Here is a 20970-nt window from a genome sequence, read left to right as displayed (position 1 = left end):
ATAATATATTTTGATTCAAATTAAGAAATCACACGACATTTATTTTAATTTCATAACATAATATATGATTGATATTTGGTAAAAAAAAAATGTTTGGATCATCATGAAATTGGTGTAATGAATTCACCAGATTTCTTAAAGACTAGATTCTTTCAAAGAATTTGGTTGATTTCTTTTAGTGAAGTCTCTCCACTCAATCTTTTTTTTGTTAAATTATAATTTTAATCTTTTTTTTAATTTTTAATCTATAATTTTGATCCTCCTACTTCTTTTTTGAGAGATTTTTGTTCCCATGCATATTTTAGAAAATCCATGATTTTTTTATTTAATTTGTCTTTTTCTTCTAAACTAGTTTCATTTTTAATAACTCTTGAAATTTACTTGCCATTTTTTTCTATAGTTTATTTCTGTTTTAGCAAACTGTAGTTTGAATATTTCAAGTTTATGAAAAAGATCACTTAAAAGGATTTTTTTTTTAAAAAGGAGTTCTACAGTACTACACGTACAAAAACAATATTACACAGATTTTAGATCCTAAATTCACCACTTAATTATTTTTCCATTTTTTATTTTCAATTTTATTGATGAATAAATTTATTTCAAACCCAAATTAATAAAAAAAAAAAGAAAATTAATTTTTTTATTGATCTTGGGTCAGACCATGGTTATCCCCCAACTCGCTGGGTTAGAAATTAATCCTATTTGTGATAGTGGTTACCGTTGACTCAAGGGAACTTTACACACAATAAAATATATTTTTTTGCTAAATAAATTTTTTTCATGTGAACATAACATGAGGTTATATCAGTCCATCATCCTTTTAAGATTAAAGACAATTAAAAATAAAATCAAAAGAAAGTGATCTGACTATGCTAAATAATGGGAGTGTTGCTAGGTACACCAACAATATTACTAGTGCACCCAACACTTTTAAAAAATGTCAATTTTTTTCCTCTGTTTTTTTTCTTTAAATTGACAGCGCTTTGGGTTTTCTTTTACGTTTCAAGCTTTGTTTCTTTCATTCTTCTCCGGTTTGTGCCGTTCGTGGTGGTTTTTGCAAGTGTTGAGAGAGTTAGCAGTTTGGTGAAGGTGAAACTCTTACTGGGTGGTGTTTTTTTTTTTTTTCGATGAAGGTACACATTTTATGACTTTTCTGGGTATCTTGTATTTTAGTAGATCTATTCGTAAGATCTAACATACGGAAGAAGTTCTTTCATAAGTTTTTTGTGGAAGAACTTTTTCCGTAAGTGTAAAATGCATCACACTACTAAAAAACAACCTTTTTACATCGGTTCTTTTACCCATTCTACATCGGTTATGACGCGTCATCATTGCAGGCGATATTGAAAGTCACGCGTCCTACAACGACGGATATCTGACCGATGTAGAAAGCATTTCATTCAACATCGGTTATTCGCCAAAATCGATGTACAAAGCACGCCATTCAACATCGGTTATTAGCCAAAACCAATTTAGAATGTCATACTTTCTACATCATTTGCTATCAAAATCGTAGTAGTATCCTAAACCATTCTACATCAGTTGTTATGATAACCGATGTAAAATGGTCTATGCGCACCAAATCATTCTACATCGGTTTTGGATAATAACCGATGTTGAAGGGCGTACTTTCTACATTGTTTGTGACGACAACCGTTGTAGAAGGCTATAGCATTCTACATTGGTTTTGACTAATAACCGATGTTGAATGGTGTAGTTTCTACATCGTTTTTGTCATCAACCGATGTAGAATTATTAATTTTTTGTGTTTTTTTTTCAATAATGACAGTAACTATATGTGCAAATATAATTATACTTAATGTCTCATATAAGACTTAATTTAGCAATGAAATTATATTACCCCGATCAAAATTCTGCAATGAAATTAATATACTATAAAAAATTATGCAATACAATTGAAATATGCATAATTATATGGCAGCTTTACACCTGCAAATTTGTTATTGAAATAAATTATTATAGCTAGTCATATGTATAACACGAGTGTTTGGTTGCTCAAAATCTCCTATCCTATTCCTAGAAAAGCATAATGAAGTTGGTAGAGACAAAAATTCTTGAGCATCATGTAAAGGGATTGATAACCTAATAGTCCTTGTTGGTCTTCCTGTCTCGTATAACGAAGTGTTTCAAATTCAACCAGCATTACTCGACCATCTGGTTCATACTTTGAAGCTAATAACAAAAACAAGAATAAGAATTCATCAGCAGTAAACAAAACATGGATCAAAATCCCATGCACATATGTTAAAAACTTATTTCAAATAAATCCTCTAGTTCGAATGTTAGTCGTCATATGGCCACTTAAAAAAGTCATGTGCATTAATCTTGACCATTCAAATATGATCTTATGGTCTATGTTTATTATTCTTATTTGTAACAATAAGAACGAGTACTCACATGATATGCTATACACATAATAAGTCATGTATTTCTTTCAAAGAGCACATTCAAATCATGACAGACTTATAAATTAGTAACATTTATATTGATTTTGTTCAGCAAAATAATAATAACACCACCAACAACAACATTAATATTTGACAAGTCTCTTGCTTAACAAGCATAAACTAACTTGGAGTGGTCTCAATAGGTATAAAAGGTTCATTTTGAAATAAAGAATACCACGTCTGAATCTCAGATTTTGCAGCCTCAACTTCATTCTGGAATATACAATGATCTAGGAAATGTTTTTAGGAAATAAAAAGGAATAACTCCAAGCATATATTTATTAGCATATCCTACTATTAGGTACCCAAAAAAGAATTAATTGAGTACTCACAACATGACGCCAATATCCATGCTTACTAAGATAACTCCAAGCATATATTTATTAGCATATCCTACTATTAGGTACCCAAAAATATTCATCCTAATAAAATTAAATAAATTGATAAATAAATAAATAAAATTGAATAAATTAAAAATAATCCATTAGAATAAATTAACTTTGATACACGTATTAACTTGATTAATTAAAAAATACCAATAGTATATATGGTGAAATACCAAGTATGTCTTGTGAAATATTGTTACATTTTCTTTGTCTAACGTGACTTTACTACTACTCTTTTAGTATTCTTGCTATAATTATTATATTCATAATCTGTTGATATTGAAATTCTTAACGTCCAACAAGGTTGAGTGGGGCACTAAAATTCTTCTCACTCCACCTTTCCTTGTTCTTTATCAAAATAAATATATGGAAAAGAGAAAGCTAAAATGAGACTATATCTTCCGATAGAGCACATACTCATTATATGTACTAAGTATAGAAATAAGAAAGCAAAGATATCAATTAATATTGCATATGTTCAAACACAAAAGTACTTTTATTAAAATTAAAATGCACATTCTTCAATAGAGATAAAAAAACAACAAATAGCCACAAAAAGTAATCAGGTATTCGCTCCACACTTGATTATCTTCGTTTATGGAGGACACGATAAAATTAATTTTGAATGGATTTAATTTGTAGAATTAATCTTAAAGTTGTGTAATTTATAAAATAAGTTAAGAATAAAACTCATAATTAAATGTTTTATCGAACATAAAGGTGAATTAAAATTAATTCAAAAATCTTGTTGATTATAAAATTAATTATATAAAAAATAATAAATTCTCCAATGTAAAAGTAAAGTTTGCAATGGAATTCCAGATACGCGGTTCTAGAATTGGGTCCCAACTAAGAAATGAAATCCTTATAATATTAGGCTAATAACTTACCTGCTTGATTAACAAGACTCAACATTTCTATATGGAAGTAGGTCCCCAAACTTGTTTAGGGAAAACAATAAATATTGTTTTAAAATTCAGTATTTTCCAATTATTAGAGACATAGTTTTCTTAGTATGCTTTATTCACAAAAGGAAGAAGCTAATTAGACAATGTTTAAAATTCTTAGTATGTTGTGTGTCAGAAAACGCGAGGATAGCAACGAAAAATTGAACAATCAAAAAGTGACATTTCAAGACTTACACGTTTGACAAAAGGCAGCATGAGACCAAACAAAGCCCCATCACAATGGATGTAGAACCTGCGAGAGTCAGAATCAAAAAGAGAAGAGAGAGGGCACAGGGAAGAGTCAAAGAGAGAAACAGAGGAGGAGAAAGTTACCTATGTTCACATCCACAATTCCTGGCTTGTCCTTGTGACAAAGAAGCTTGGCCTCAAAACCATCACAATCAATCTCACCAGACCAAAGAGTGTTAATCTTCACACATTCCATTATGTACATTCTAGCAGCTTTGAAAACAGAATAATGTGATTCCTGTGAGGCATATAAAATCCCATTAGGGAACACCTCTCTCCTACAAACAAAAGTCATTTCACCACATTAGACCTATTTCAAGTTTTCTACAGCAGCATACACAAAACTAGCAGAATTACTAACCCCACTAGGATGCCATGGAGATTGCCTTCTGTGCCACAGTTTGTTATATAGCCCTAATACTCATCTTTCTCGAGTTCCCACAACCACGCGAACCAGTCCAAAACACCAACCTCAAACTGCCTAGAGTGGACACCATAATTGCTTTCAATGAAAGGATCCCCCGGGTTGTTGATGGAAAAATGCTGAAGCTGAGAGAGTGCATCATAGTCAAAATTATATACTAATCTCATGAAATATCAACATATATATAAAGTTGAAAAATTATAATATTTAAAGGAATTAAAAAAGAAGAAAATAAAATTTAAAATTTAAAATTTAAAATTTTTTAAGACTAAAAGTTTAATTAGATTTTTTTAGAATAATATAGTTGTTTTTAAACTATAATAAATTAGATTTATTTGTTTACATTTAAAGGAGATGAGATCTAACTGTAACTAACTTCTAGGTGTGGAGGGTAGCTGGGAAACATGTAGGACTACCTTATCATTTATATATGATGCAAATCCTGCACTTATAATCACAACGTGGTTAAGTTTCCCCAAGTCCAACTTGAAACTTTACACTTTTGAGAAGATAGAAAAAGTTGTTGGACATTTTAGTGTAATTGATCTCTTTATTATGTTAAAATAAGAGTGCACGCTTGTTTTAATGTAATAACGAGATGTTCGGTTTAGGCAAATTTTGGAAGTTACATGGAAGTTACTAAAACTTCCATCAACGGTTGGAAGTTACATGGAAGTTATTAAAACTTCCATCAACGGCAGTTTTTAAAAGGAAAAAACTTCCATCAACCGCCAAAAACCACCTGTTCTTTGATCATAAATAATCATTCTGGTTCAGAAAGCATAACGGGTGACAAAACATACAAGACCAAAACAAAACTCTTGAATTATAATCTTCTGATTTTATCCGATTGAACAATTTTGGTTGAACCCCGAAATTTGATTCAATCTGAAAGTGTTATACACGACTTCAGATTTATCCAGTATTATCTCGATTTTCAAATTAACCAACAAAAGATTGAATCAAATTTTTTCGAGATGACGAACAATAGTTTGAAGATGACAAGCAAGTTTGCGAAGTTGGACAAGTTTGAAGGGCAAGATTTCAGAAGATGGCAGAAGAAGATGCACTTTCTCTTGACAACATTGAATGTGGTGTATGTGCTGAGTACACCGATGCCGGTGTATATGGAAGACGAAACTCTGGATCAAAAAAGGAAGCGTTCGAAATGGGAGAACGACGATTACATTTGTCGTGGACACATTCTGAACGGTATGTCTGACTCTCTCTTTGATATTTATCAAAATGTTGAGTCTGCTAAGGAATTATGGAACTCTCTTGAATCCAAGTATATGGCAGAAGATGCCTCAAGTAACAAATTCTTAGTTAGTAATTTCTTTAATTACAAAATGATTGATTCGAGGCCTGTTATGGAACAATATAATGAGCTGCTGCGGATTTTGGGTCAGTTTACTCAACATGATTTGAAAATGGATGAATCCATTGCAGTTTCATCTATAATTGATAAACTGCCTTCTTCTTGGAAAGACTTCAAGCATACCTTGAAATATAAGAAGGAAGAGTTGACTCTGGTTCAACTCGGTAGTCATTTCATGATTGAGGAGTCACTGAGGGCTCAGGAAATTGACAAAGTCAATGATAAAAACGTAGCAGGTTCCTCTTCCGTTAATATGGTAGAGGAAAGTGGAACAGTTAAGCAAAATTACAATGCTAAAGGTAACAAACGAAAATTTCAAGGAAATAAGAACAAAGGTCCAAACAAACAGACAAAATTGTCATGTTGGAAGTGTGGGAAACCTGGTCATTTAAAGAGGGATTGCCGGGTGTTCAAAGGAAAGAACAAGGCTGGTCCAAGTGGGTCTAATGATCCTGAAAAGCAACAAGGTCAGATTGTAGTGAATAATTTTAATTCGAATACGAATTCAAATTATGTATCACTAATATCTGATGCATTCTATGTGCAGGATGATGACGTTGCTTGGTGGTTTGATTCGGGAGCAACAAGCCATGTGTGCAAAGATCGTCGTTGGTTCAAAGAATTTAGACCAATCGATGATGACTCTATTGTGAAGATGGGCAATGTTGCAACTGAACCAATCCTAGGATTAGGTTGTGTGAATTTAGTTTTTACTTCCGAAAAAAGTTTGTATTTGGATAATGTCTTATTTGTACCTAGTATTCGTAAGAACTTATTGTCTGGTATGGTTTTAAATAATTGTGGTTTCAAGCAAGTACTTGAAAGTGACAAGTACATCTTGTCAACACATGGTTCGTTTGTTGGATTTGGTTATCGTTGTAATGGAATGTTTAAATTAAACATTGATGTTCCTTTTGTTCATGAATCTGTTTGTATGGCCTCGTGTAGTTCTATAACTAATATGACAAAATTAGAAATTTGGCATGCTAGATTAGGACATGTTCATTACAAAAGATTAAAAGATATGTCAAAACCAAGTATGATTCCTCCTTTTGATATGAACATTGAAAAATGCAAAACTTGCATGTTGACCAAGATCACTAGGAAACCTTTTAAGGATGTTAAAAGTGAGACTAAAGTCTTAGACCTTATTCATAGTGATTTGTGTGATTTGCATGCTACTCCATCATTAGGTCATAAAAAAAATATCTTGTTACTTTTATTGATGATGCATCAAGGTATTGTTATGTATATTTATTAAATATAAAAGATGAAGCTCTTGATAGATTTAAAATTTATAAGAAAGAGGTAGAACTTCATCAAAATGGGCTAATCAAAACTCTTCGTACGGATAGGGGAGGTGAGTATTATGATCCGGTTTATTTTCAGTCTACTGAAATAATACATCAAACTACAACTCCCTATACACCAAAACAGAATGGTGTAGCCAAAAGGAAGAATAAAACCTTGAAAGAAATGGTGAATTCTATGTTATCCTATTCGGGTTTAAGTGAAGGATTTTGGGGTGAGGCTATGTTGACAGCCTGTTACTTGTTGAACTGAATTCCTAACAAAAGGAATAAGGTTACCCCATATTAACTTTGGCTAAGGCATATAGTCAAGTGTATAATGGGAAGTCTAGACACTTGGGTGTTAGACACAACATGGTTCGGGAGTTAATCATGCATGGTGTGATATCAGTGGAGTTTGTGAGAACTCAGCATAATTTGGCCGATCATTTAACCAAAGGGTTAAGTAGAGATCTCGTGAAAAGGTCGGCTGTGGGATTAGGATTAAAGTCCATCTGAAATCTCTTATGTTAAGATACCCAATTGCCATCTAATATGACATTAGGTGCTGAATTCAATGTGGAAAGCTTAACATGTAGAGATTGGAACACATCATCGAAAGTATCCCAAAAGGAATGTGTTCGGTTCTGTAAGTTAAGGAGGTTGAAGTATAACTTCTCAATGGTTCTTTTGAAAAATTGCATTTGCAGGTGCAAGAAAGAAAATGACTACCTATATAAGCATGAAGTTTAGCCGCTTCAAGAAGCTGAGACTTGACTTTGATATGCTTATGAAGGATAGGGACACAGGCTAGTAAACTAGTGTCGAGCAAGAGTAATGGTATAAACTATTGTACAGATTATCTTCATGTATTCATTATGAATAGAAAGGGTTCAATCCCTAGTGACACCCTGATATTCGAATATTTGAAACGTGTAATTTGCTAAGATGAAATTCAATCGTCACAATATTTCATCTATGCAGTAGTTTGTGGTATGTTATGACTTTGATGATTTGATCGGTAATTACACTAAAATGGGGGAGGTTTGTTGGACATTTTAGTGTAATTGATCTCTTTATTATGTTAAAATAAGAGTGCACGCTTGTTTTAATGTAATAACGAGATGTTCGGTTTAGGCAAATTTTGGAAGTTACATGGAAGTTACTAAAACTTCCATCAACGGTTGGAAGTTACATGGAAGCTACTAAAACTTCCATCAACGACAGTTTTTAAAAAGAAAAAACTTCCATCAACCGCCCAAAACCACCTGTTCTTTTATCATAAATAATCATTCTGGTTCAGAAAACATAACGGGTGACAAAACATACAAGACCAAAACAAAACTCTTGAATTATAATCTTCTGATTTTATCTGATTGAACAATTTTGATTGAACCCCGAAATTTGATTCAATCTGAAAGTGTTATACACGACTTCAGATTTATCCAGTATTATCTCGATTTTCAAATTAACCAAGGGTAGCTGATTTAGCTAGCACAGTAGATTTTGGATAACCTGGTATTAACCACGTATATGTCAAGTGTGGGAAATGGCACACACCAATAGTAGGCCTCAAAGGTTGTCAAATCAGAATTCATATCATGAATCAAAAAATTTATTTACCTAATCATGGATTGAACTGTAACACGAATCAATTCATGATCAATAATTAAAAATGCCATAACAAATATTTTAACAGCAAAGAGTAAAAATATTAAAGTATTGGTATTTTAAAGTAAAATAGCTCACTACACAGCTAATAAAGTGAGATGTAAACTTCAAAATAACGAGGAAAAAAACTAATTATTTAAATTAAGCCCATACCAAATGTTTTAATAAAAGAAAATATAATTTAATCAGGAAACAAATTCATCCAATTCTAATTATAACGACCATAATGTGCACTACCTCTAGGTGGGAAAAAAACATAATAACCTTTGCATTTTCCTTGCCAGATGCAATTTTAAACTTGGACTTTTTGGCAGCAAATACTTCATCAACCCGTGTGTCTTTGTATCTTGGGGGCTTCCACAACTTTGATTTTTTAAATCCATTGTCCACTTCAATGGTCCTGCAAACATAAGTCAAGCAAGTTCTAAGCAAATTAAGAAGCAGTAGATTGAAAGGGAAGCATAAGCTTACTTTGTAGGATCAGCCAAGGGGGGTTGAGATTCATCAGTAAAGTCGACAACACTTGCCCGTTTCAACAGCTCTCCTTGTCAAGAATGTACAGATTGAAAATTAAATGTTTACTTCCACCACATTTTGCAAATATTTTTTGATTCAATTTTCATTATTTTCATGAATTTAACCAGTCATACCTGTACATTAATTTTGAAGGACGAGGAGGTGTAGGAACTCTAACATTGTTTGCCTGGTGAACATGTGAACATTAAAGAATATATATATATATATATATATATATATATATATATATATATATATATATATATATATATATATATAATTCATCATTCATGACATTACTGTATATAATTGAAAAATTAAAAGTCATTAATAGTTTTCACCCTAAATTGCAGCAAGCTAATATGAAATAGCAATTCATGATGAGCTTTTTTTAGACCAGATGTTAAGTCATCATGGTATTGAACCAAAACTTCCACCATCAAAGCCGCAGAATTGATTTGTCTTTATTGGAAATATAAAAAACTAAACATTTGGCTTTGATTGATTAGGCTTTATATACATGTTCAAGAATGATTGAAACATGCTGTTAGATGTGGTTATTACTCCTTAAATGCAGCCAACAATTTCTAATGTTTGACTAACTGGGTAGGTATTAGAGGCTTTATTTGACCTTCTTGTTTTCTTTCTTTGCATTGGTATTCCCTTCTCCCAAGGATAAAGTAAAGGTTTCTAAACAAATTTTATCAAGTATATTATTCAAGGCTTTGAAACAAAATCCATTTATATAAACGTTTCTGTTTAATTAGCTAAATTAATTCATCATCATCATTCTATTTTTTACTATTCAATCAATCACACACACAAAAAAAATGAGAATAAAAGGAAAGAAAACATTCACTTCATTAAAATCAACTTCTTTAATTTGTTGTTAGTAATGAAGATATATAAACATTGGGCAGCATTCACCTTAATTTCCATTATCTATACGAAGCATAGTCAACTTTCATATTCGCAAATAATTTTATATAAGCTATTTATATTTATATATTTACACAGTCATTGTTTGAATTTCTGCACACAAAACTAAGAAATGTGTGAGTTTTGTACAATAATTAATCCCATTACCTGAACATAATTCCTACTAGAGTCAATTAAACCTGCACACAAAACTCAGAAATGTGTGAGATTTAATATTATTATGTGGCAAGGAAAGTACTTGTTTCCAAGGATGGAATGGAGATTTAGAATTGTTTGCTCCTCCTCTTGAGAAAACTTCCCCCTCTTGATATCAGGCCTTAAATAGTTAGTACACCTTAGCCTACAACTTTTTCCACATCTGTTGAGACTTGCAAAAGTTGCAAGAGAAATAGATGAATGAGGAAATGCTGGAAAGAGAGAACTATATAGTTGCTGCAACATATTACTATAAATTATACTAGAGATTAATACACAAACCAGCTTGCTTAGGGAGGGCTCTCCAACTACCATGGCCATGTTTCTGAATATGTTGGACTAGCTTTTGATCTTCTTCGGGAGTCCAGGGACCTTTCTTAAGGCCATTCTCATCGCAGCATGGGGATCTTCCCATATTGTGTGCTACTAGGTAGATCAAAAGCTATTATCCTTTCCTCTGTTTACCACTTACCACCAAATTAAACTGGGGGTTGGAGCATAGTATTTATATATGCATTCCCATTGCTTTCTTCTGGTTCTTAATTATCTGGATTAAAATAACATTTCGCAATCTTTATTAGTTGCAGAATTCAAATTATCTGGATTAAAATTCTGAATCTCAATTCCAAAGCTGCAGAATTCAAATTATCTTAAAATCAAAATGTAACTTGTTAACATACTTTAATAAATCAAGGGGAACAATACAGCTAAACAAATTTAGCTAAATTCATGTTGCAAAGGATATGAAACTTTCAAGTTAAAAGCATGTAATTATGATTAAAGTAGTGAATATCAAGTGTATCCCTGCTTTGTTGCAGGGAATATTAAATTTCTCCAGTAATCCTGATGCCAAATTCTCAAATTCTTCCCTCTTGATAAAGCCCTTAACATCTTTTTCATCCATCAAACACTCAATGCTCAGACCAGCCACTGCATTTGCACTTAAAACCTGAAAAGTTACAAGTTAATATGATTTCATCTTTTTCATCCATCAAACACTTAATATGATTTGCACTCAATATGGATTCACTCATTGCCCTTTGTATTTGAACACCTCTTATTGATTCTTTGGCCAAGTAGGACTAAATGATTGGGTTTTCTATGTTTTTTTATTTAAAAAAGAAATGGTAGTAGAGATGCAACTTAACCCCCCAAAAAAAAGAGTTAATAACAAAAAGTGTAATAAATAAAGGAAGAAATTGGGATACAAATTAAATGGATGAAAAGATATTTAATGACTTAATTATTTTATTCTTTTTACTTTTTGTAAATAATAAAAAACGATTAAGGAAATTATATATACACGTTCACAAACTTTCGGAAATGTCCTTATTCTCTTTTTAGTCTAATTGGAGAGAGAAGCTAAGATTTAAACGAACATATGTAGCACACTAAATGAACACGTTATTTACTCATTGTGACCAAAATTAGATAACAAGTCAATATACTAAACACAAAAAGGAGACTATAACACACTAAATACGTGTAAGGCTGCAACAAACAGATGAAATTTTCCATAATTAACTTACCAATTCCCACGGTTAAAATAAATTCACCTCTAAACCAATGAACAGGCTTTAAGATCTGTTACCTTGGTCGTACTTCAAAAAATACATGTAATGTTGCAACACATGAAATTTTCCATAATTAACTTACCAATTCCCACGGTTAAAACAAATTCACCTCTAAACCAATGAACATATATGCGTCAAGATTTGTTACCTTGGCCGTAGTTCAAAACAATCTCAAAATGCACTATGTAAAAGACAACCACATCGTACTAGAGGTATAGTGAACAAATCATGTACGACTAGGATGCTCAAGGGAGAAGGAATTAACTAGTGAACAAATTTAGACCACTCCATAGCTTCTTAAACAAAATGAGATAAAAAAAAACATAACCAATTATTTTTCATCAGTACCTAAAACTGCACTCACCTAGGAATCTAATTTGCTTTTGTTGAACCAAAAAAAAACTCTATATATATACCTCCCACTTTCCATATATATATATATATATATATATGAAAGAAATTCAATATATATACCTCCAACACTAAAATCTAACCACCCAGCTAATTGTGCCTAATTAAAGCTATCAAGATTCAAAATGCACTCACCTGGTGAGATCATCCATTCAACAAACAAGTAATTAAACCTATCCACTTTAGGATACAGCCATACCCATTCAAAATGCATCACACAATTTCAGTTTCAACCAAACTAGTCTTAAAACCAAGTATTCAACACCTTAAATTACGTCATCCCAAATTTAATCATCCAAGGTGAGAAAAGAGAAAAATACCACAAGTGCCATATTAAAGGTAAATGAAAGCCAACATAATTTCAGGCTCATACAATTCTCCAGAAAAAGCTAGAAAAGGAACTCACCAATTCCAAGAACAAACGCCTTCATAATAATAGTGCATCACCCAACATAGGCCTTCAGTGTATTTCAAGACCTAAACAATAAATTGAATTAGGAACGCCCAGATCTCCATATGAATCAAAATTAGTAACACTTCAATTTGTTAACTTACGACATCTTTACGTATAGCTTCAAGTTCCTCAGGAGTTTTGCCTCCATCCAAAAGCTTCAGCTTTTGGGATAGTTGTTCCTAATCCTAGACTACAAAATCCTACATAACCACTCACATGCTTTAAATTAACTTAAACTTCAGAGAAGGTAGAGTGGGTTTGATACTTTATTGATGCTTCAACGAATCAACCCAAAGCACTCTAGCCTTGGTCAATCTAACAATATAAGCTTTCTTGATAGTTAGTTCCTTATTATTTAGATAAAAGAACAAACCCATCATTTTTTTTCAAAATTGCCCCAAATTGTTTACATTAGCTACCAAAATCCAAAAAATGAAAAAAGGGGGAAAAACAGCTCCAATATACGTCCAAGACCAGTTAGGTTAAGTCAAGGACAAAATCCGCAACTAATGCCTAGAAAATAGAAGACCAGTCTTGAAATTTGATTCACACCAAATATATAGAAAATAGAAAAGAAAGGGAGTGAGAGAACAAGAGATCTAGAATACCAGACCTCACGAATCTCTAGTGTAGGCATATGTGGTAGAAAATCATTGCCGACAAAAAAAACACATGAAGATAAAATCATCCACAATTAATTCAAAATCAATCTCGGGCAAACACTGGGTTGTCGATTACCTGTTTGATGAGGTGAGCATGGATGCGCGCGTGCAAACATTGTCGATGGCGTATAACCTAATATTTTTGAGACAACAGTCTAGGGTTTGAGGTACACAATGTGGGTGAGGTTCAGAGTTTGAGGTACACCATGTGGATGAGGTTCAGGGACACAATGTGGGTGAGCTTCAGGGAGGCAAGGTAAAAAGTTTGACGGAGACAATGGCTGAGAAGAAACGTGAATGGTCTGCGACAATGGCTGAGTAGCGACGCCGTGGGTTTAGATTAGTTTTTATATTCGTAATACTACGACGGTCCTAGGTCAAAACCCGTCGTTGACTTCATTGTACGTAATTACAAGTTTGTCACCACCATACATTCTAAGACGGTTATAAATAACCGCCTTAGAATGTACAACGTGAAAAATTATTTTTTTTTCTCCTAATTACAAAATTTCCACCGCGCCTTATAATAAAACGGTTCTCCAGAACCGTCGTAGATCGCGCGATGTAGAATGCCATAATTCTAGTAGTGTTCTTATGGAAGAAGGTCTTCCGTAAGCTTCTTAGTTTAATTTTTTTTAGTTTTAGTTTTAAATTTTTTTAATTTTTGTTTTAGATTTGTGAAAAAATTAATATTTATGAATATTATATAATTGAAGTATAATAATTTGTATTTGTGGATAATAATTGGTTTAATTAGGTATAATAATTTAGGTATAATATTAAATAATTTAGGTATAATAATTGTATTTTGTTGTAGTAGTAAAATGTTTAATTAGTTGTTAGTTATAGTTGTATATATTTTAGTTGTTAATTAGGATGCAAAATTTGTATTTGTTTGAAGTATTTTTTTGTGAAATTAGATGTTTCGTAAAATTTATTATTATTGTATTTTTGTAGTACGTATTGGGTAATTTGTTGTAGAAATTTAAAATTAGTTAGTTATTACAAATTTAATATATGATTAGTCAAAATTGAAATTATTTAGGTCCAAAATTTGTATTTAGTTTAAGTAAATTATTTTGTTATAAATTTTGAATGTAGTTGTATTAGTTGGTAATATGTATGTAGTTATTATTTAGTCTATTTTTAGTTTTGCTAATATGGTAATTCGTATGTAGTTGTAAATTTTGAATGTACTTGTGTATGATGTGTAATTTATTTATTTGTCGTTAAGATGGACGAAGATTAATGGACGTAAGACAATACGATATCTCAAGAAGTTGATATGGATTATGAAAATGAACAAGAATGTGGTGTGAATGAACCACCACATGTTGATTGTTCGGATGCTTTTAATACTTCTCAGGTAATGATGTTCATTAGTTTGAGTCATTTTGTTGAGTTTATGTTTTGTATAAAAATTAATATGTCGGGATTATGTTGTAGGTCTTTGGTACCCGAGATGATGTTTTGCAGTGGGCTCGATCGGTTGCCCATGAAAACAAATTTGTTGCAATCATTATGATGTCTGACACACATGCTGGTAGTAGAGGAAGAAGTTCATTTGTGTTAATAGGCTGTGAAATGAGCGGTCAATATAAGTGTAGGAAGAAAGAATCTGTTAGAAGAGACATTGAGAGTAGGAAATGTGGTTGTCCCTTCAAGCTTCGTGGGAAACCAGTGCATGGAAGGGAAGGTTGGATGGTGAAGTTGATCTGTGGGATTCACAATCATGAATTGGCCAAGTTCTTAGTTGGACATCCATACGCTGGGCAATTGACTAAGGATGAGAAGAATATTATTGTTGATATGACAAAGTCGATGGTGAAATCAAGAAACATCCTACTAACGTTGAAGGAGCACAATGCCAACAATTGCACCACAATCAAATAAATTTACAATGCAAGAAGTGCATATCGTTCTTCCATTAGAGGAAGTGATACTGAAATGCAACATCTAATGAAGCTTCTTGAACGTGATCAATATATTCATTGGCATTGATTGAAGGATGAAGTTGCGGTACATGATCTGTTTTAGTGTCACCCAGATGCAATGAAGTTATGCAATCCATGTCATTTGGTATTTTTCATAGACAATACCTACAAAATAAATAGGTACAGACTCCCACTAGTTGACTTTGTTGGGATGACACCAACGGGGATGACATTCTTTGCTGGGTTTGCACACCTGGAGGGTGAACGTGTTAATAATGTTGTATGAGCTTTGGAACGATTTCGAGGTCTATTTTTAAGACGTGATCGCCTCCCTGTAGTTATTGTTACTGACAGAGACCTAGCATTGATGAATGCAGTGAAAAATGTATTCCCCGAGTGTACAAACTTGTTGTGCAGGTTTCACATCGACAAGAACGTCAAGGCCAAATGCAAATCTTTAATCGGTAAAAAAAAATGCTTGGGAGTGTGTCATGGATAACTGGGGTACTCTGATTGATTATCCTTCTGAACAACAATTCCCTGGGTGCCTTCAGAAGTTTCAAATGGCTTGTTCACCTTGGCCAATGTTTGTTGAATATGTTAACGAAACATGGATTATTCCACACAAGAAAAAATTTATCATAGCCTGAATGAATAAGGTCATGCACCTAGGCAACACAACAACAAACAGGTATTAAAATGTTTCATTTTTTATAGTAATGTTTATTAATTTATGCAATTTAATTGTTGTATATGTTTACTATTTTTTGTCTATTTCAAATGTAGGGTTGAATTTGGTCACTGGGCTTTAAAAGAGTGTTACATAATAGCCTTGTAGACCTGTGTAGTGTTTGGGATGCCATGAACATGATCACGCTGCAGCACACCCAAATTAAAGCATCATTTGACAAGTACACATGTGGTTGGACATGTATTTAAAAAAGCCTTATACAAGAGGCTTCTTGGAATGGTTTTAAGGTACGCTTTAAATGAGATTGCTGCTGAGTTTGAGCGTGTACACTATGCTAACAACAATCCCTCTTCTTATGGTTGTGTGATGAAAACCACGCACGATCTTCCTTGTGCATGTGAGCTATCTAGGTATGTTGTTGGCAGCATCCCACTCGATTCAATCCATATGTTTTGGAGGAGACTTAATTTTTCAGACCAAGGTTTATGTGAGGCTGAAGTCACCATCAAGGAAGAGATCAAGACCACTCGATTCAATTTTATTGATGAATAAATTTATTTCAAACCCAAATCAATAGAAAAAAAGAAAATTAATTTTTTGTATTGATCTTGGGTCAGAGACCATGGTTATCCCCCAACTCGCTGGGTTAGAAATTAATCCTATTCATGATGGTGGTTGCCGCTGACTTAAGGGAACTTTACACATGACAAAATCAAATATATATTTTTTCGCTAAATAATTTTTTTTAATGTGAACATAACATGAGGTTATATCAGTCCATCATCCTTTTAAGATTAAAGACAATTAAAAATAAAATCAAAAGAAAGTGATCTAACTGAGCTAAATAATGACAAGTAAATAATGCCCTTTCATAAAAGTATACGGATCAACTAATCCATAAGCCTCATACGGATTAGTTGATCCATATGAGGCCCACGGATCAGTCGATCCATATAAGCCCAATTCGAAAGTTTGTTTTTATTTATTTTTTTAACAAAAATATGTGTTACGAATTAATTTAAAATTAATGACCCAAGCAAAAATCAAACCTATGACTTTCAGGTTATTAACACAACGCTCTAACCAACTGAGCTAATAGGCCAATTATGTTATAAAATAAATAATGTTGCTATACATAATACTAAAATTTCTAATGTATATTTATTGCACATGTAAATTTAAATAATAAATTTTGTGTCAATTAATTTTGATATAACTTATACGGATTATTTAATCCGTATATTTTTTTATAAATAAAAAATATTTACTATTGAAAAATTTAATATAATAATAAATTAAAAAAAATATTTTTGAAAAAAATAAAAAAAAATAATTACGGATCATGTAATTCATGTGAGTTAACTCATATGGATTACGTGATCCATATGAGTCGTACGAATTAACTCATACGGATTACGTAATCCGTATGAGTTAATTAGCATGACTCATACAGATCACGTAATTCGTAAGTATTTTTTTTTTAAAAAATATGTTTTTTTAATTTATTAAATTTTTAATAGTAAATATTTTTTATTTATAAAAAGTTTATACAGATTAAATAATTCGTATGAGTTATATCAAAATTAATTGTCATAAAATTTATTATTTAAATTTACATGCGCATTAAATATACATTAGAAAATTTAGTATTATGTATAACAACATTATTTATTTTATAACATAATTAGACTATCAGCTCAATTGGTTAGAGCGTTGTGTTAAAAACCTAAAGTCGCAGATTCATTTACAAAATAGCATTCACATGAGACACTCGGTCTATTTATGTTACAAAATTGTAAGGAAGAATAGGGGATTCCTTCTAGAGAGAAAAAATCTTAATTGGATATAAAAATATATATATATTTTAAAATCCTTTAAAATTTTAATTGAATACATTTCCTAAAAAAATAAAAAAAGAAACCAAGAAAAATAAAAATGAACCCTAAACTCACTGACTTGAAGTGATAACCCTAAACACCCTTTCTCTTTCTCTGATATGTGCGACTAGATCTTGGAGAGCAGCTGCACCGTCGCAACATAGCGATAATGGACTGTGGCGGGTATTGTTGCAATTGAAAGCACCACCACAAGGTATGTTATGGAGGTACGCCGAGGTGGGAAAGGGGAAGAGAGTCGCACAGAGGCATTGTCGTCGTGGCGGCTCATCCTAGCATAGGGACAAAGTGGGAGTGAAGCAAGAAGACCGCACCATCGTGGCACGACATCAACGAGTATCATTTTGGGGAACGTGCGATGTAAAGAAGGGGAGATATCTACTATGACGTCATCGTTGCGATGACTCTTTGTGGTGATGTACAAAGAGCGAGGAAGCAAGAGAGAACAAAAAAGGAAAAGAATGAAATTGCTGTCATCAAATGATCGACATCACCATGGTGTTTTTATTTTAAATTTTGGGATCTCATGGGGACTACGGAGATGGAAACAGGAGACAAAAAAATCCCCCACAAAAGGTATTAGGGATGAGGACAGAAGGTTAGTTGGGGTAGGAACGTGAGCGAAGGAGTACTCCCTGCCCCCGTCCTGCCTGTTGACATCCCTAATCATAATTTGGTATTGCAAACCTAATCTAGTTAACTCGTTTATGAATTCAAAACATTGGTTTTGGTAGTACTAATCTAATCATTTCTTTCGCTAACAATTTTAATCGTAGCATAATTCTTTGGAAATGTAAAAAAGGGGTTGAAACAAATTATTCCAAAACGAATCCACATTCCAATTGTTCAGTACCATCAAGCAAAAAGAAAAGAAAAGATGAACAATAATTCGGATCTGTCTGAAAACGTAGACCTGATCGTTTTAAGAAAAAAAATACAAAATCTTGCCATGCCACAAACCATTATTTAAATAGCAATAAGACTAATCTCATTATTAAAAGATTTTTTTATTTCTAGAAATCAAAGATAGATATAAGAGAACTTATAATAACATATATAATCAACTGAGTTAGATTTTTGATAATGATAAAACAATTAAAATACCCATAAAATAATAAGAAATAACATTATTGTTGCAGCTAAAAACGGCTAATGACCTCTAAATTAGTCATTTTTGGACCGCTAATGCAGGTTCATCATAATTTGAACTTAGAAGAGACCTAGAATCAAGCCTAACTTGAAAAGGACCAAGCTCGAAAGAAAAGATGAACAAGATAACGGGTAATTGTCATAGGGAAAAACATCTAATGCAAATAACGGAGGTCTCCAACCAATTCAATCAACTTTATTATTTTTCCAGCAACTTACTTTCTTTATAACTTTATTTTAAACTTTTTTTTTTTTTATCACACTACTTTAGGAGTAGAGCAAAGTAACTTAGTTGACTTCAATTCAATGAATGCTATATTTTCTTTTAGTAGATTAAGAGCCCAATTGATAAATAAATTACCTTTCTTTCTCAAGTCATTCACCTTTAGAAGAAACATTCGTTGGTAATTAATTGTTTTCAAACGGTTGAGTCAAATTATACAGCAACAAACATCAATTAATTCCATAACTATCATATTTATTTATTGCTAATATTGTATTACTTGTTAGATAACAATTCATTAATTCAATTAAATTGGATATATTAGGGTCGGCCTCGTGGTGGAAGGAGGCGGAACTAGGCATTAGCCTATAGGGTCTTTAATTAGTAAAAAAACATTGTTTAAAATTGTGTCACAAAATTAAAAATAATTACGTTTAAAAAATATAACAATGTTCCAAATTTGAGAGACAAAACTAAATGAGTATTTTTAAAAAATAAAGGATAAATGAGTTTTAGTAAAAAGATAAGAAACCAAAAGTATATTTTAGTTTTTTTTAAAGTATTTTAATAATATTTTTATAATTTAAAAGTTATGTTAATCAGTATTTAAAATTTTAAGAACTAATTTAAGTATATTATTTGAGGGAACCCCCACCCCTGTCTCTCACACATTTTTTAGTTTTTATTATTTATTAATTATTTTTTTTATATATATCTTAGGTTTATTTATTTAGGTCTGGCTGGGCAGTGCTTTTGTAAGGCGAAGGTAATTATCGTTAAATTAGATTTAAGTGACAAACCAAAACATGTTTTGGCTAAAAGGTTTTACCATTTTAATGAAAGAGATGCAAATTATCGTTTAAAATAATAAAAAAACATGACTTGAAATGATAAATAAAATTAGGTAACTATATTAAATGAAACAAAAGAAAAGGGTCACTTAAAAACTAAAAAAAAAAATAGTAACAGTAATAATAATCTTATCTAAAACTAAAAATTAGTGAAAATCTAGAATATTAAAACTATTTTTTATACTGTAAGAGTCACTTAAAATTCATACACCTATTGCTGAGTCTCCAATATTGAATACGAAAAACTCCCTTTGTTTTGCAGTCATTGTGGAACTATTGGCCATGACATCAGTGTAAAAAGAAAGATAATCAGAACTCAGAGAAAGGAAGATATAAGAAATTAACAACAGGTTGTTAACATCTGTAATGAACTTAACTCAGTGGTTCTATCACTGAACCACTCTGGTGTGCTGAAAATAGAATCCCAAATTGCGAAACCAATAATCCTTTACTCTCCATCTCAAAATACCAATAATACTGGTCATGTCCGAGATCCCACATCGAATGGTGATACAACAAAAATAAAGTATATAAGTTAACAACCAGATAAATATAAATAACTGTATATCAGTTTTTTGACCTTTCAAACTGAGTTGGGTAGTTTTGTATTCATACATGATGAACGTGCCTTGTATTTAGGAGTTTAGTTTTTTGTTCAGTTATT

General features: G+C 31.9%; 1 long non-coding RNA gene across 10 annotated transcripts; it reads right to left on the bottom strand.

Annotated features, from left to right (window-relative positions):
• Positions 1–1868: 1868 nt before the first annotated feature.
• Positions 1869–13883, bottom strand: LOC114374687. Of its 10 annotated transcripts, none has more exons than XR_003658600.1 (12): positions 13640–13877; positions 13003–13101; positions 12854–12924; positions 10745–11411; positions 10415–10625; positions 9463–9515; positions 9284–9356; positions 9077–9212; positions 4412–4599; positions 4135–4328; positions 3997–4054; positions 1869–2193 (listed from the first exon to the last, which is right to left on the bottom strand). It is a non-coding gene; the product is annotated as an uncharacterized LOC114374687 (long non-coding RNA). The 10 variants fall into 10 exon arrangements; XR_003658603.1 differs by having other exon boundaries at positions 10745–11009; XR_003658602.1 differs by lacking the exon at positions 13003–13101 and having other exon boundaries at positions 10415–10634.
• Between the last annotated feature and the right edge of the window lie 7087 nt (positions 13884–20970).

The sequence above is a fragment of the Glycine soja genome, chromosome 11 (genome assembly GCF_004193775.1).
Source record: "Glycine soja cultivar W05 chromosome 11, ASM419377v2, whole genome shotgun sequence".
NCBI classification, from domain to species: domain Eukaryota; kingdom Viridiplantae; phylum Streptophyta; class Magnoliopsida; order Fabales; family Fabaceae; genus Glycine; species Glycine soja.
This window is presented reverse-complemented; position numbering and strand designations above follow the sequence as displayed.